At 43.7% G+C, this 15,742-nt stretch overlaps 1 protein-coding gene across 9 annotated transcripts in view; it reads right to left on the bottom strand.

Moving 5' to 3' along the window:
• RP1L1 (RP1 like 1) overlaps window positions 1-15,742 on the bottom strand; it is a 66,428-nt gene that overhangs the window by 44,441 nt on the left and 6,245 nt on the right. For 4 of the 9 annotated variants that reach the window (XM_045055645.1, XM_045055642.1, XM_045055644.1 and 1 more), the window contains 2 exons: window positions 12,824-12,994; window positions 6,446-6,557 (listed from right to left, as the gene is read on the bottom strand). The exons of 1 other annotated variant lie outside the window; for it this stretch is intronic. The gene's annotated coding sequence lies outside the window, so the exon portion shown is untranslated. 4 more of the 9 variants (XM_045055647.1, XM_019828657.2, XM_019828660.2 and 1 more) reach the window with 2 other exon arrangements.

The following is a 15,742-nucleotide window of genomic DNA, read 5'->3' on the forward strand; positions in this document are numbered from 1 at the left end:
GCTGTCTACTTTCAGAAGTCCCCGCAAAATTGGTTGAGTCTCCACCCAAGACTCCATGGCAACCCACTTCTGCCTCTGCCAGTCTTATTTCTTCCCTCTAAGGGCACCTCCTAATAAACCTCAGTACCCTAACCTGCCTCTCAGATTCTGCTTCCCAATGAACCCAATCTGTGATAGCTGAGAGCATGTTTTCATTGTTGTTGCTGCTATCAGTTTTTTTTTTCAATTGTGGTAAAGTACACATACATAAAAGGTACCATCTTAACCATTTTAAGTGTATAGTTCCATAAACTATATAAACTATAAAGTATAAAGTATATTCATATTGTTGAGTGGTCATCACCACCATCCACTCACAGATCTCTTCATCTTGCAAAACCGAAATTCTGTCCCCATTAAATACTAACTCCCCATTCCCCCTTTCCCTAGCCCCTGGAAACCACCTCTCTACCATTTCTGATAGAACCACCTTTTTTGTCTCTGTGAATTTGATTCCTCTAGGAATCTAATATAAGTGAATTCATACAGTATTTGTCTTTTTTATGGGTGGCTTATTTCACTTAGCACAACATCCTCAAGTTCATCCATGTTGTAGCAGGTGTCATAATATCCTTGTATGTATATGTATACCGCATTTTCTTAATGCACTCATCCATTGATAGATACTTGAGTTGCTTCCGTCTTTTGGGCATAGTGGATGATGCTGCTTTAAACATGAGTGTACAAAAAGCTGTTCAAGACTCTGCTTTCAATTATTTGGCGTATGTACCCAGAGGTGGAATTGCTGGATCGTATGTTGATATTATGTTTAATTTTTTGAGCGACCGCCATGCTGTTTTCCATAGTGGCTGCACCATTTTGCATTCCCACCAACAGTGCACAAGAATTCCAGTTTCTCCACATCCTCACCAACCCTTGTCATTAGTTGCTTTTCAATGTAGGCTTCCAGGCCTCCTCCTAGAGGAGCCATGTTTTTTAAATGCCTTGGGCAGTTTCACAACAAATAGATTTGAGAACCTCAGTTCTGAAATCTAGTAGCCACACCATCCTGCTCCTGCATGGATCTGATACACATCTCCAAAATTTTAAAACAAATCACAAAGAATGGTGTAACAGGCATGGACCCTGATGTCCAAAGCCCTGGGTTCTTTGTCTTATTTGAAGTGACCTCCATGTCTTTGCCAGTAAAATGAGACCCTCAAAGCAGAAAAGCAATAAGGTCCATCTGACTCTTGTGCTAGAGCTCCAGGTAGGATCTCATTTAGAGAAATCATTTTTGCTGAGCATGGACAGACACTACACACACAGGGGAACTGGACACAATCTTCTACCTTCTCAGTGTTTATCTTCCTCAACTCTGCACATATCTCCCCTAGAGACACCCCTGGGGATCTCAACCTCACAGCTTTCCTATGTCACTTACTAAGGGTTAAGTGGGGAGCTTCAGGAGCAAGAGCATCCACCCCATGGTCAGAAGGAGCGAGGGCAGTGAAGGCTGTGGCCAACCGCTCCCATCCAGGATTTGTTTCCTTTCAGAGCTGTTGGCCATCCCTGAGCCTAGATAGGAGTCTGTTCCTTAAAACAGAAACCTGTTAGGGTCGGGGGGGGGGGCTTCCCTTCCCTCAGAAAACCCTTGTATTCACTACTCCAATGGGTTGACAAAGCTCTTACAGAGGAAGAAGAATGAGATTTTAAAATTCCGCAGACATGACTGTCTTAGAATGCTAGCAAAATCTATTCCACTATGAAAGCCTTCACTTTCCCCAAACCTGCTTGCTGACCAAACTACTTTAATTGTGGCAGTTAGAGTATCTTTCTTAAGCACTTAGGTGTCTGTCAGGCACATGCTCTAGGTACTGGCACTATGCTAGATTCAGGAGGAAACACCACACACAGTAGTAACGCTGCAGTGCTGATTTGTGAATTCTCAGGGTCAAGAACTTTGCCTGGGAAAGACTCTGTGGCCACTGAGTCTGTCCTTCTAGATCAGTAACCTCCCTGCTGGGAAAGTGGGATGGATTGCTCCCCTGACTCCCAGAGAGCTCCGTTTCTCTTATGAAGGATGGCAAATACCTGTTTAAACTTCTTTTTGATATTCTGGTGAGGGGCCTTCCTAGCTGTGCCCCAGGTACAGGAAAATCTCATAATGCTGTGGGGAGGTGTGCAAGTAAAGCCTTATGGACATGACTCTGATTGGAAAGGGACATTGCTGGTCACCTCCTCTTTCACACTTGCTGACTTTCTCACTTGCTGACAGAGGCCTGATTGGGTGACCACATGTTTCATGAATCTCTTCCAGCCACAGAGGTTGAATATTTGACTAGTCTAAACTAATCGTGTAATTCCATTTCCCTTGTCAAAGGACATGTGATACCACCCTGGCCAATAAGAGGCTTCTAAAGAGGTTTTTTTTTATACATTAAAAAGAATACAAGCCAGGGATTCGTCTCTTCATGCTTTTGATTGTTGTTTGTGGATGTGAGTTTTGGCACTTCTATAGCCACCATGTGACCACGAGGACAAAGCCAAAAGAATTCTAGAGTCTTAACTTGGTCAAGCCATTGAATTAATCAACCATGAAATCACTCTGCCTCTGGGCAACAAAATCCTTAACCTAAAAACACTTTTAGCTGGGAATTCCGTTTCTTGTAGCCAAAAGCATCCTAACACAACAGTGGCCCAACATGGAGCTTTGACCAAAGGATCCAACAGGACACAAGGCAGCATCAGCAGGGTATTAACTACAAACCTGCATTATCCACATGTAGAATAATGAGCTACCGCATGACTTGGCACATAAAATAAACTCACTGAGCACCTTGTCATATTATGGATGAGGAATCTGAGGCTTAGGGAAGTTATAAGAACCAAATTCCGTAGTTCTTTATATTTCATAAATTGCTTTTATATTGGTCATCTCACTTAATCATTATAAAAATTACTATTATTATCTTCATTTTATAAGTGAGTAAGCTAAAGCTGATGTGGAATATTAAACTATTAATAGTTACATTGTGTTTTATAGCTTTATGCAGTTCTTTGCTCATCATAATTTCTCTAATTATTACCTTTAAATCGAATCTGTAAGGTAGAGGTTTGTAAATAAAGAAACGGGCTCAGAAGGGTCAACTTGGCCAAGCTCCGCTAAGGTCCAAAGCTGTTCTTCCTACATCAGTGACTCTCACAGTGCAGGCCCTGGACCCACAGAGTCAGCATCACCAGTGAATGTCTTAGAAATGCAAATTATCAGGTTCCACCCAGACTCACTGTATCAGAAACTCTGGAATGGGGCTCAGCAATCTGTGTTTGTTTACAAAGACCTCTAGATGATTTTGGTGCACACTTATATTTGAGAAGTGTTTGCTTTGTACTACAGCTGTCTCTTCAGTGACCTGTCCAAAGTTATCCTTCAGGTTAGCCAGAGGTCTTGGTCAAGGGCCAAGTGTTCTTTCTAATACAAAAAGTCAAGGCTAAACTGAAAAAAGAATATGGACTCCAACCATAAAGATAAAAGCTAAGATCACAGTTGATCTCAGACTATAAAATCATGAAGCATATGCTATACTATAAGTAAAATATTGCCCTTCAACCTTGAAGAAAATTATTTTAGGATCATTAAGCAAAGATGATACTGTTGTATACTGTATACATCACATGATCAACTCATAGAACTTAAAACCCCAACTAGTGGGATGGCCAAGATCCAACCAAAGGAACTGAAGACTGCAGAAACTGATCCTTAATGAGCTGGTGAGGGGAAGGCAGACTATAATGTCAATCACCTACTATGCACCAGACATTTGACAAATGTGATGTTGTCTCATCTCAAACAATCCCTCTTGGTAGGTATCACCCTGCCATGTAAAGTACCTGAGACTCAGGAACTTAACTAACTCGCCCAAGGTTCACCCAGTTAATGAGGAGTGAAATCATTGTTCAGATAAAAGCCTGGTTTCCTCCAAACTCTGAAATATTTGGGCTATTTCGCTTTATTGTTGATTATGCTGCATCTGGGAGAAAAGCTTTCAAAGCAGCCCACATTGAGCACCAATGTCCTATCTGCAGCTGAGAGATTGGCTAGGTCCTCAGGACCCACTTACCCCTCTTTGCTTCTGAATCCGCCCTACTCTGTACTCTGTGCAGGTGGTCAGGGAGCATCACGCTCATTTTTATAACCCTCAAATTGCCTAGCACAGGGCTCAGAACAGAACAGGTGCCCTTAAGTGTTTACTGAAAACATTCTCAGATACTGCTGTTGAGGCACAGCCCTGAGCTTCTGGAGATGATGGTATTGGAAGGAACAATATCTTCCCAGCATGTCTACTATGCCTCAGGCCACTGCTGGACAAATGAACCCTTGGTCTGAGCAACAGTGAAAAAAATCTTTCTGTTCCTGTGTGGTTGGATTGTATCAGCCCAGCACCTCCTGCAAGCCACAGGGTGGTTGCTCAAGAGATATTGTTGACAGATTGATTTACCGACTAATTTATACGACATACTTATCCAATGACATAGGTATCTTGGAGGGAGTTCAGAGGAAAATAACCAAGATGATTAAAGGATTGGAAAATGTGCTTTACAGGGAAAGGTTATGGGGACTGGGGTTATTTAACTTGGAGCTGAGAAAGCTGCTGAACACTGCATGCATAGGCTATTGCACTGGAAAGAAGATATGGCTCCTTGACTCCATCCTGCTAGCTTTCCACCTAGGACACCAAAGCCCAGAGAGCAGGGGTACCATGCAGTCAGCAGGTCTAGGCGTTGTGACCACAAGTCCAGTGGTCTCTCAGCAAAACCAGGTCCCCTGCATCAGCACACACACACATGCATACACACACACACACACGCACACACACACACAAACCTATGTGCATACACATGCACAAACACACAAACACCCAGTCACATACACACACATTACAGGCATGCACACACACAGACACGCACATATAGACATGCATACCCACACACATATACACAAACATACGTTTAAGCACGTTGGTGCTGAAAATGGCAACCAGCTCTCCTATTTCCCCCAGCTTAGATAAGGAAAGCAGACCTGTCTGAGACCACCATAATAAGAGGATTTCTGGATGATGTTTACATATCTAAGAGCATAAACAAAGAATAATGCAGGTTATACTTCTCTAGAAATTTCCCAGAGCAGAGGATATTCTCACTGTCTGAGGTGTACTTCTGGGCTGTGGGAAGGAACCAGATGCCCTCCCGGGCCTCCTTCATGGTTACACTGCCAGAAGGCAGTGGCTCATGCCCCCTTGCCCATCACTATGGAGTGGACCTCCTTCTCCAAGTACAGGATGAGTCTGCAGTGGGGTGGAGCCCAATGGGAAGGTGCAGAACTGAAGCACAGAGATAATTATTGTCAGTCATGCTGGACTTGGCTGAGAGTCTGCCCTCACTGGCTGTGTGCCCTCTGCAAATCACTCAGTTACCCCAAGTCTCAGTCTCTTTGTCATTAAACCTGGGACAGGAGGATGGCATTTGCCTCAACCAGGGATGACTAAAAAGAGCAACAAGGAGGAAAGAGGTTTGAGGCAGACCTGGGTTTGACTTAGTGGTGCTTCCATAATTTAACATCTCCATGCCCCATTTTCTTCTGTAGGAATGGGTGCAACGATGCTAACCCTGAAGCCAGTAGAGGAAATTCAATAATGTAATTCCTAGGGACTCCTGACCCTTTTTCCTGCCAATCTTTATATTCGCCCTGGCTCTTTATAGCCTTCTCTTGAAGTCTTGATCCTCTGAGAAGCAAACATGGCCCCTGAACCACCCCACCGTGGGCCATCCTCACCCTGTAGGAGTGGAGGGGAAGCTCCCTTCCACCCTAAGAGACTGAGGGGGGTCCTCAGGAGGGATTTCTCCCTCTCTGGCTCCAGTGACTGCATTGTTCACCCCCTCGGTGCAGGTGGGAGAACCAGACAGGCTATATAATATTAACATCCTGTAAATTAACGAGCAGGAACCTGAATCTTAGCAGCACCGTGTTTAAACATGACCTACCACCAAACAGCCCAGCAAGCTGGGGGAAGAGAACCAATCTTGCATCACCACATGCATCCTGCTCAAGACGTCCCTCCCAGAGTCTCAGGCTGAAACACCTCCTTCTTGGCTGTGACTTCCCAGAGCCAAGATACTCTACCCCTGGGGCAGCTGACCCTAAGAGACACAGACCTACTGGGACTCAAAAAGACTCACCATCCTCTGCAGAGCAAAAGAGCATGGCCGGCTCCTCTGAGCCCTCTGAGACCCCAGGGAAGTGGCCAGTGGAGGAAAGTCAGACCACTGTGGATGCTTGCCCCTCTCTCTGAAGCTGATTCAGCCTCCCGGGGCCACAGGACTGGTGGCCTTCTTCTGGACAGCCCTTGCGGCTGCTCTCCTTGGCTTAAGAGCCCAGAGCCCCAGCCCCACAGAGCAGGTGACCTACCTCCTCTGCTTAAGCAGCCAGTCCTTTTACATGAAAGCCAGACACCCAGCAGCTCTCCTCAGAACAGAACTGGATTATGACAAACTGAGAGAGGATTAGTGGAGGACACCATCTGCAGAGAGAATAATTAGCTTAGTGGGTTACACAGATTGTTCCTGGCCCTCTGCCCAAGGCTGCACTCTTCAAGACTGTTAAATACAGCCCCCATGGGCTTTCAGGGAAGCCCTCCCAGCACCAGGGGCTCCCACCTGATTCCAGCTGCTTGGGTAGGCCATGAGCAGCCTGTGCAGACAGGGGGTGCTCCATGGAAACACAAGTACTGAGCTAGAAACACCAGGGGAGAAATGGTTAGCTGATTCCCATCTCCCTGAATAAATCAGAAAAGGAAATATGATGTCATTGCAAGACATAGGAATTCGGTGTATGAAGTCCTAAAAGAAAAATCTGACAAGTACACATATCCATCAGCTGTTTTCTGTACCAATGCTGAATAACCAGTTTCCCCCTTGTAAGACCCTACTTACTCATTTTAGACTGAAGTGATCATTTTGGCTTTACATTGACAACACTTCTGGTGAAATTTTGAAGGCTGGAATTATCAAATCCTCTCTCTCTCTCTCTCTCTCTCTCTCTCTCTCCCTCCCTCCCTCCCTCCCTTCCTCCTTCTCTTTCTCTCTCTGAGAGCAGGAAACTATTCTTTCTTAGAAAATTCATGTTTAGGTTCAGGGTTGCTTAGAGGCAGGAATGAACTATGTAACTTGAAACTTGGTGGTTTCCTCAATGTAATTTAATGAGGTTAAAGAGTCACCTGCAGAAACAACTGGAACTGATAATGAATTGCCATCAAGAAACAAAGACTTAGCCAATGTGTGTTCAATATAAATATGACTGATCAGTTCTACAAATGAAATCCCTCAAGGCTTGCTTCTGGCTGACAGATACAGGGTTTAGTCCAATTAGATGTGCACAGATGTGTGTTACAGAGTGGAGATCACTCTGTGTTTGAAATATAGGTGTATTAGTCAAGATCCTCAATGAAATACAACCAATAGAATATTTAGAGATATAGATATGTAGAAATAGATTATGAGGGATTGGACTATGCAATTATGGAGGCTAAAAAGTCCCATATCTGCAAGCTGGAGAGCCAGAAGGACTGATGATACAGTTCTTTTTTTTTTTTCAATATGAAATTTATTGTCAAATTGGTTTCCATACAACATCCAGTATTCATCCCAACAGGTGCCCTCCTCAATACCCATTACCCACCCTCCCCTCCCTAATCCCAACCAGAAGGCATGAAAACCATCTGATGATGCAAGTCCCAGCCTGCATCCAAAGACCCAAGAACCAGGAGAAATGATGTCCAAGGTCAGGAGAAGATGGATGTTTCAGCTTATACAGAGAGAAAAAAATCACCTTCCCTCCACTTTCTTCTTCTATTGGGGCCCTCAGCAGATTGTATGGTGCACACTCACATTGGGGAGGACAATCTGCTTTACTGAATCTACCGATTTGAATATGAACCTCTTTCAGAATCACCTTCAAGACAAGTCCAGAAATGATGTTTTACCAGCTATCTGGGCATCTCTTAGCCCAGTCAAGTTGATACATAAAGTTAATAGTCACACTGGGCTTGCCCAGGTAATTTTAATAAGAACAAATATTGTCAAATACAATAGTCATTGGCTGAAATCCAGATTTTTTTATGCCAACTGTAGAACATAAGAAGCACAAACACATTTCAGATGGTATGTATTGGTTCATTGAGTACCCGAAAAGTGTACAACATTCATTGGTATTCAGTAAATGCCAATTCATCTACCCTATGAAGTAGATATTATTATCATGCCAATTTTTGAATGGAGAAACTGAGTCCTGGAAATCTTAGCTTTCCAAAAGACATTTGGCTGGCATGTGGTGGGGTCAGAATTTGGATCCAGGCTGCTTGGCATCAGCTTCCATGTGTCTAACTACTACACTGTACTTTTTGTGGGGAGAACAGCATAGGCCCAGAGAAGGAATGATTTTATTAAAGGAATAAGAAAGAGAATGAAGTGTCAAGAAGGGAATGAGAAGAGTTAAAAAGCAAGAGAGTGCAGAAAACCAAGAAAAGAATGTTTCAAGTATGGAGGAATCCAGCCAAAGGCTGTTGAGACATCAAGGAAGAGAAGGTGGGGAAATGAATGCCCCTAGTTGCTGGCAGTGCAGAGAGGCTTGGTGGCTTCACAAGAGCTACTTTAGTAGACAAGTGAGAGCAGAAGATAGACTGTATGTAAGAGCGTGGTAGGCAAATAGAGGCAGTTATTGGGAAGTTTGCAGTGAAAGATAGGAAAGAGAGAAGATGGTAACCAGAGGAGATGGCCTGTGTGTGCCTGAAGACAGAAGAGATAAGCCAGTGCAGGGGGACACGGAGAATGCAGGAGAGAGGAGACAATGAGTGGAGAGTGGGGGGAGAGGGGGGTCACAGCTCATTATGGGACTTGGGACTGGCATGTAAATTCAGCCATTCAGAGACAGAGTAAAAACTTCAGCAGGTTTCCACATCACCCAGACAAGCAAACCTGTAGCCTCTGGACAGTCATCACTCCCAAGAGTCTTGTCTCTATGATTTCCAGCGACCCAGTAAAATTTGGGACTCTCTAGTCAACCTATCTTTCACCTTTGGCATTGTTCATACCACTCTGTGTTTCCTTTTGCACTTATTCTTTCTTTCACTGCTTTGTCTGTGCTGGTGCTTGCATTGTGTCTTCTGAAATCTTCATCATCAACCTTTTCATGGAGCATCGCCTCTGCTTCCTTGCTGTAACTGAAGCCCAACCCTCCTAATCTCACCACTTCCTCTGCAGCCCTTGAGGGAATGCTGTGTCACCTCTCACACCTTCCTAGGAATGGAACTGACTTTCCACAAAAACTGCTATTCCACCATTTCTCACTGTCATACAAAGTCCCTTCTCCCTTTGAAGGGTTCGCCATCAGGCTTAGCTACTATGCACCACTCCTCATTACTATCATCTCATGGACTCACTCTGTCTTCCTCAGTCCTGGGGAAGATGCAGATCCCAATGATGCAGAATCTCCCTTTCTGCTTCATTCCAGCCAACATTCTCTGAGATCTAGATGTCTCTGTCACACCCAGCCCACAAGCTGGCTTCAAATGCCCTTGACTCAATACTCTATGTCTATACCCCACGTCACCAGCTCACTCCCATGTCCATTCCCAAGGTCTTCTCTCCCAGACATGCTTGGTTCTGGAAACCTCAACTCTAAGATGTCAGTCTTAGGCCATGGTCTTCTATCTCTGGCTCTCTTCTTCTCTTCCCCCTACTACAAGTGTTCTCCATGCTCAGCAGAACTTAGTCATTCTCCTCAGATTCCTTTGCCCCCTTCCTACCTCTGGATCACTTTGTACCCAGCCCAGTGCCCATGGTACATTCTTTCAGCCACTGTCTTGCTGATCAATCCAGCCATCTCCTTCTTCTTTTCCACCCTCAGGGGTTGGAAGCTCAGCTGAACTTAGTCACTCTCCTCAGATTCCTTTGCCTCCTTCCTATCTCTGGATCACTTTGTACCCAGCCCAGTGCCCATGGGACATTCTTTCAGCCACTGTCTTGCTGATCAATCCAGCCATCTCCTTCTTCTTTTCCACCCTCAGGGTTTGGAAGCTTCTGGAGGAATTCACTCATTCCAGTGGATTGAAATTTCTGCCAACTCCTGGTATCAACATTATCTGGGCATCCAATGCTACTCCTCAGTGCTTCTACATTTCTCTGGTCAGGTCCAGTCCTCACTCTATCTACTCCAAACCATCACCAATTTTTCCAGGTCACTGCCTCAACAGACTTCTGACCCAGATAATAGGAGCTGGGCTTTTTGTCCATAGGATTAAAATCATTCCTCTGCTACTTGTCCCTCTCTAGGCATTGACCTCTTTTTACTCCCTCCTCTCCAAGAAAGACCCTCAGGAAAGCTTTAGACCTGGACCAATATGCATTCACCAAGTGTGGTAAAGTCTTTGATTGAATTATGTTTTCCACAGCTTGGGTTTAGGGGATATAAGGCTATCCTTGTATCTATCACTGTCCTACTCTCTACAGCTATTCTTCCAAAACTCTGCTTTCCCCACCTGCCCAAACCCCATTAATGCCCCCTCACCCTTAGCAACATCATCTGTGCCCTACTATTGTAAAGTAAAAATCAGAATGTGGTCACTTTTTTCTCAAATAAGCAGTTAAACAAGTTCCAACCCCATCCCACATAGATGGGAAACTCAGTACCCTTCCCCATGTCTCTGAAGGGATTCGGGGGACTAGAACTTTCATCTTCATGCACCAGAATCTCATTTACTGCTGCCAAATTCCCACTCACTGAGTAGCTTTTTACTTGTTACTTTTCTCTGTCCTACATTGATCTTAATTTCTTCATAACCAGATCATTGTGCATACTAGATGTCTGTGATGTAGGGGGTAAAGATGGGCAGTTCAGATTATGTCACAGCCCAGCGAGGAAGGACAATTTAAAGTGACTCTGGTACATCCCTGTATGCCAAAAGGGATGTATGCCTTGGTCCTCACCCCTTCCCGCCAGTGAGGACTTTTCATAGTGGCCCCTCCTCTTGGACACTAGCTTCCTCCATTGTTCCCTCTTCTTCAAATTCCTCCTTGGAACTCCCCAGATTCCTCACCTCTTCTATCCCTAAGGTTTTGCTATTTCTTTTTCCCCAACAAATGTTTTATTATCCTCAGGCAAAAAGACTTTGTTGTTGGGGCAGGTGAGATCAGTTGCTTACCTAACTGCCATGTCTGCTTTCTTCACTGCCAATAGGACCCCACTTTTTCAGGCTGAATATTGAATGTCCTGTCCACTTCTTATGCAAAGCCATTTATGTGGCCTTCTGCCTTCTGCTCCAGTATTCCCCAAGAGCTATCTTGGCACAACCAAAGAAGCCAATTAAGTTATTCTAAAAAATTTCTTCCCAAGATGATCTCTCCCCTAGCCCTAAAGCTAACTTCCACATCTGTCTCTCCCACATTGAAGTTAGGGTCCTGTTGTATAATGGCCCTTCTCAACTTTCTATCATGACCCCACACCTCTACCTGTTCTTTGTTTCATCATCCACCCACTTCTCTTGACCTAGAGGGAGAAGTGGTCCCCAACCTGGCTAATCTACCAGACTCCATCCTCTTTCTCTGCCTTGACCCTCAGTCCCCAGTTAGTCCTGCTCTGTCTCCACAAAGTCATTTTCTCCAGTCATCCATCCCTGTCTGGACTGGGTGTCCCTCCTCTCCTCCTGAGTGGAGGAGTCTTTGTGACTGGTCTATTGTGATTGGTCTGCTCCTCTTCTAGACTGGAGACTCTGTGAGGACAAGGCCTGTGTGTTCATTCATTCAGTTAATATGAAGTTTCTGCTCTATGTTAGATGCTGTTCTAAGGACATGGTCCCTACAGTGAGCAGAGCAAAGATCCTGCTCACATAGACGTTCATTCTAGTGAGGGGAACAAAAACACATAGCAAATAAATACATGACAGGTGGTAATAAGTGCTGTGAAGCAAAATAAAGCAGGATGAGGATACAGAGAGTGAGAAGAAGGGACTGCCTTTTTAGGGACATGGTCAGGGAAAGCATCTCTGAGGATGTGACATTTGGTTGAGTTCTGAGTGAAAAGAACTAGTCAGGTACCTGGGAGAAGAGCTTTCTGGACAGAGGCAAAAAAATGTTCAAAATCCCCAAGAATGAGTTTGCCCCAAGGCCAGTGCAAGGAACAGAGGGCACATCATAGGAGATTTTATAGGATATATCTGTATCTCACACCTGCAGTGGAATGGCTTCTCTCACATGCTTCATAAACATTTTTTTGAGTGAATGAATGATTGCTTAGAAACATGCTGAGGGTTACTGTGTATGTCTCCTACTTTCAGGGGTCCTTGCCCAGGGAAACTAAGGGTTCCCACCCATCTAACAGGTTGCATGCTCACAAAGCCTAAATTTACCTTCTGACAAGTGTCCCCTATAGGGTAAACCTTTGGCTTACATGATAATTTGTCCTTAATGGAGCTCCTTTTATGTTAATGAGTAGACTTCCTGCCCCCACTCCCCAGGCCCAAAAAAGTTTCCCAAGATGACTGATGACTGTCCCTTTCTCAGGGCCCTGACAGGAAGTAGGACTTGCAATGCACATTGGTGACCAGGGGAGATATCCTGCAACCTAAACTCCCCCACTTCCTGGTTCTGGCAAATCGCTTTATTTCTGTGAACAAGAAACCCCCATTGCCTGGTCCATCTCATGACCTGATTTGACCCAACTTGGGCCTCAGAAATTAGTTTCTATAGCAGTTAGAGACTGAATGTCAATACACATAACTCTAAACCCAAATACCAGTGGCTTAAGAAGTGGGTGTTTTTTTCTCTCATGTCACAAGTCCGGAGTCCAGTAGTCAGTGGCTGGTGCTGTAGCCTTAGCTGTCATCAGGGACCCCAAGATGGGTACTCACTCCTGTGCTTGTAACAGGACTGCTAGTGCTCCTGTGATCATCTCTGCATTCCCAATCTGAAGAAAGAAAGGTATAATGGGCAAATGGGCTTTCCAAAGCCCAGAAAACCTACCCAGGGACTATGTCACATAACCATTCCAATCTGCAAGGGAGGCAGGGAAATGTTTTTCGATTGTGTACATTGCCCCTCTGGGAAAATTGAGGTCCTATTGGTAAGACTAGGGGAGAATAAATCTTGGATAGACCACAAAGAGTCTCTCTCAGAATCAACCCTCTTGAGCTACCCATCATCCATGAATATCCTTTTTCATATTCATATTCATGTCCACTAAGAGTGATGCTTTCTTTCTGTTATGTCTAAATGTGGTCCCTGTAGCCCAAAGGTCTAAAAACTAAAAGTCAAAGATTCTACCTCAGCATCCCCCATATGCAATGACAGAAAAGGAAGATAACTCTCTTTAAAACCCCCATCAAGGAAAGAGAATAACGGGAAACTCATTGCAGTCATTGGTCCATAACAATTCTGGAATATTCTAAACAGAACAAAGAATAAGCATGGACTGTTGGTCTTGGCCATGGACTGTATTCCTGGCCAGTTGCTTCACCCTCTGGGAGAATTTCTCTTTAGCATTTTCCTCACTGTTTCCCCTCTAGGAGGTTTTTCCTCATCCATTACTCCCCTTGCTCCATCTCAGAATGGTCTTTGGAAGAATGACTTTCCTTAGAAATTCACAGCTTTTAAAGCTCACCTCCTATTTGCTTCAGTTTGGAGGTGCAGGAATCATTTTTGTTTAAGAATCTTGGGATGTTGCAGGTCAGGTTAGGCTTTTGATGGTAATATTGTTCTCTCAAAACTTAACTGACTTTGGTTCTAATTGGCTCCAGCCAATTCCATATGCAAACAACCACACAGAACCAAAGATCCTATCCAGACTTAATATTTAGGGCTGCTTGCCTTTTTCTGTTGGCCTCTATGTAATCCCTTAGCCCATAAAATATGACTACTGACCTGAGGTAACTTCTAACAATAAGCTCCAATCAGAAGGTTTAATCCTAATTTTATTAGGAGATCAATACTTTTGCCTGATGGGATAGCAGTCCAGTCTTATCTTACTGTGGCTGTCATTCTCAAGTCCTTATTTATAAATTGTTTAATTTGAAGTATAGAAAGAGTTGGGTTTTTTGATCCTGTAAGACTCCAAATTACAGTGATCTCTTTGGACACCCATGTGGATAGCAGGCCAAAAGGTGGAAGCAACCCAATGTCCATCAGTGGATGAATGGACAAACAAAACACAGTCTATCCATACAATGGAATATTATCCTGCCTTAAAAAGGAAGGAAATTCTGACACAAGCTACAACATGGATGAACTCTGAGGACATTATTCTAATGAAATAAACTCATCACAAAAGGACAAGTGATTCTAATAATATGAGCTGCCTAGAGTAGTCAAATTCATAGACAATTAAGATGGTCGTTGTCAGGTGCTTTGGGGAGAAGAGAATGGGGAGCTATTGTTTGCTGGGTACAGAGTTTCCGTTTGGGAAAATGAAAAAGTTCTGGAGATGGATGGTGCTGATGGCTGCATGACAATCTGGGTGTACTTAATGTCACTGAACAGTATACTTGAAAATTATTAAAATGGTAAATCTTATGTGCATTTGCCATAATTTTTAAAAAATCATCTTTAATAAATTATAAGCAAAAAAATTGCAATGTTCTCAGCATAGATGGTAGACTGTAGGTGAAGGGTATATCTCTAAAATGTATTTTCATCCATCTCTGCTTGCAGACTGCCCTACTCCAGTCTGAATTTCTCTCTCTTTCTCTCTGTATTTTGCTGTCAGAAGTCTGTATTTTTCTTACCATATTCCCTGATGCTCCAGCTTTGTTTGGCATATGGTATACATTCCAAGGTACAGTAGGTGACAGTTTAAAATGTCTTCAAATGCATCATGAGGTTACTAGTTTTTATTCTGTAATATCTGATATATTAATATCTCTCTACCTACTTTCTTCATTCAGTTACTTTCAAATATTAGGTTGTCAGTCCCACTCCTGGTACCTGTCTGCCTCAGGTAGGAATTGGTAGAGTTGTGTGGTAGAAGCCACCAAATTATGGCGGTTTAAACAGAAATGGGTTTGTTTTCGTTGTCTAACGAACAGTCTAGAAGTAGGTAACTGATGGTGTTGGTTTGGTGTGTAAAGGTTAAGACCTCTCTGATTTGAATAGCCTTTTTCTTAGGGTCCAAGATGCTTCTGAGATCTCAGCCATGTCATCTATCTTCTCGGCAGGAAGAGCAAATGACAAAGAGAGACAAAAATGTGTGTTCCAGAGGTGCCTGGGTGGCTCAGTCAGTTAAGTGTCCAACTCCTGATTTCAGCTCAGATCATGATCTCACAGTTCATAAGTTCGAGCCCTGCACTGGGCTCTGTGCTGACAGCATGGAGCCTGCTTGAGATTCTCTCTCTCATTCTCTGCATTTTTTCTCTCTCTTCTTTCTCTCTCAAAATAAGTAAATGAATTTATAAAATGTGTTTCAGGTGGATATGCTCCTCTTAAAACACTTCCCTGATATACCAGCTAAGAACTACTTATATGTTATTGGGGACAAACTTTATCAAACAGCCAGCCCTCTCCAAACATGAGAAGTCTGTTAGTAATGCAAAGGAGGAAGGTAAATGTTGGAGAACAACGAGAATTCTCTGTATCTCTACTGACGAAATTCAAGTTCTCTTGAAACCACAAGCCAGCATCTCATAGCCAATCTGTCAACTGTCCTATTAGACTGCTTTCACCT

This window comes from Felis catus, chromosome B1, assembly GCF_018350175.1.
Source record: "Felis catus isolate Fca126 chromosome B1, F.catus_Fca126_mat1.0, whole genome shotgun sequence".
NCBI classification, from domain to species: Eukaryota; Metazoa; Chordata; class Mammalia; order Carnivora; family Felidae; genus Felis; species Felis catus.